Genomic DNA, 2437 nt, shown 5'->3' with positions numbered 1-2437 from the left:
TGAATTCATTTATTTGGATCATCTCTCTTGTTTTCTTGTTGTTTTTTGTTTGTTTGTTTGTTTTTTATAGCTAATGGTTTATTGTTTTTGCTTATCTTTTCCAAAAGTCAATTTTTTTTTTTTTTTTTTTTTTTTTTTTTTTTTTTTTTTGGCGTGGCAACATGTTTAATTCTGTGGCCAGGCTAGCCTGTCTGCAAAGCCTGGCAGACAGCACGTCACCAAGGGCTGCCGCAGAAGCAGGCAGGACCAACCCCGAAAGGGGTGCAGGCAAAGGCGGGGGCTCCGACATAGCTGCTGGAGGTAGCAGGCCCCAGACTGGGAGTGCTCAGTAGCCATCCTTAGCCCAGGTAACCTCGTAGTCGGGGTACTTGGCTTTGATTTTCTCAGTTGAAATGGCGTGCTGGGCAGGACCATAGGCCATGGAGTAGCCGTACACGTGAATCTTCTTGTCCTGGCTCTGGTGGGAGATGCGCCCGCCGCCCAGACACTCACAGTCACAGCCCTGCTTCCGCATGTCGCCCGACGCTTTGTCGTAGATGTCCGCATGGTACTCGGCCCAGTTGTAGCCGCGCACGATCTCCTTGCTCTCCGCAGCCGGAGCCCGGAGCGCGGAGCCGAGTGGACTCGGATCAGCACATACTTGAAGACGCCCTCGGAGTCGATGTCCACATCAGGAATGTGAGCGAGGTCCGCCGCCGCCATGTTCTTCCCAAAAGTCAATTTTTAAAAACTATACTTCTTGGTAAATTTGTTCAGTCTCTATTCCATTCAGTTCTCCTCTTATCTTTATTATTTATCTTCTTAAACTAATTTTAGGTGTGATTTGTTCTTGCATTGTTAGGTCGTTTATTTAAAAATCTTTCCACTCTTTTGATGTAGGCATTTATTGCTATAAACTTTTCTTTTAATACTACTTTTGTTGTATTCCACAGAATTTAGTATGTCATGTTTTCATTTTCATTTGTTCCAAAATACTTTTGATTTCCATTTTGATTTCTCCATTGACTCAATGTTTATTCAGGAGCATGTTTTTCTATTTTGATAAAGAGATTTTCTATGCCTTTAATCATCTCTTCTCTTTCTAAATCTCCCAAAATTTGAATATTTGGTCATGTTATTATGTCCTACATGTCATATAGTTTGTCTTCATTATTCTTTTTCTTATTTACTTTTTGTACATGCATTTATATTTATAATACACATTTGCATATGTATTTTATATAATATAATACATATCATACTTATATATTATGTATCATATATTATGTATTATGACACATAATATATAATATATTTATATATTGTTCAAATGTATATATGTTTATATATTTGTTGAAATATTCAAATATGTATCATAATATATTATAATATTGAATATTATAATATTCAAATATATGTATTATAATATATATTATAAATAAATTATTTTGATTAAGGTTTTTCTATATTCATTAGAATTTTCTTCATGTACCATACATTTATTTTTAGGCTTGTTTTTAGACATTTTGTCATAATTCTAAAAACACAATATTTTGATAATCTAATCTATTCTTGTTTTCTTTTCTCCCTATCTTGCCTTTCTTTAGGCTGTTTGTACAATCCCTGATAAAATGACTTTTAAAAGAATGAGAACAGACTTTTTTAAGTATATGCTATCTCTTTACTTTGGAAATTTTAAATCCTGGATGAGACAGAAAAATTGGAGGGCAAATAAAAATACTTTTGGGAGAAAGATAACGAGAACAGTAAATCCCCCTTTGCTTGTCACCTGACACAAACACAAAGATACATGAACATACCTAAAGCAGATTCCTTTAGAATTACAGAGGAAGAAAAAGATAGATATAGGGTCAGAGTGTTTTAAAGAGTGAATGTAGGGTAAGTCTAGACAGAAACACAATAATATCACCTTTTAGTAATGTATCCAGTGCCCCATATGACTATAAAGTAGCAGCAAGTGGGGCACTGGATACATTACTCAAAGGTGATATTGCATTTCTACCTAGACTTAGGGGGTATACACATCCATGATGACCAAGACAAGAAGAGCAGAGCCCCACGCCCTGACAAAGCCTGGTGACTAAATAGAGTCCTCAGTACTTAGAAAATACTAAAGCACTATGTCCACAAAAACCAAGCACTCTTCTGTGTTCCACAAACTCCTATGTCAAACACACACACGCATACAAACACACAAATATATTGATACAATATTCACGTTTTTATATTATTCTATTATAGTAACAACATATTTCTTTTAATTTTAGTGCCCTCCCCCTATTTCTGATCTTTTGTGGACTCATTAGAAATAAAAGCATGGTACTACATTTCTCACTTTGCTATTTCAGATGGTAAATAACATATTGACATTTCAGTTGCTGCTCTCTAATTTTACTTAATTCTGTGGGTGTCTCAAATTTTAGAGTTACGTGTTATC

General features: G+C 35.4%; 1 pseudogene across 1 annotated transcript; it reads right to left on the bottom strand.

Moving 5' to 3' along the window:
• Nucleotides 1–282: 282 nt before the first annotated feature.
• On the bottom strand, nt 283–702 carry LOC104676710 (annotated as a pseudogene). Its single transcript, XR_004058078.1, has one exon. The product of XR_004058078.1 is annotated as a 14 kDa phosphohistidine phosphatase pseudogene (transcript).
• Between the last annotated feature and the right edge of the window lie 1735 nt (nt 703–2437).

The sequence above is a fragment of the Rhinopithecus roxellana genome, chromosome 6, assembly GCF_007565055.1.
Source record: "Rhinopithecus roxellana isolate Shanxi Qingling chromosome 6, ASM756505v1, whole genome shotgun sequence".
Taxonomy (NCBI): domain Eukaryota; kingdom Metazoa; phylum Chordata; class Mammalia; order Primates; family Cercopithecidae; genus Rhinopithecus; species Rhinopithecus roxellana.
This window is presented reverse-complemented; position numbering and strand designations above follow the sequence as displayed.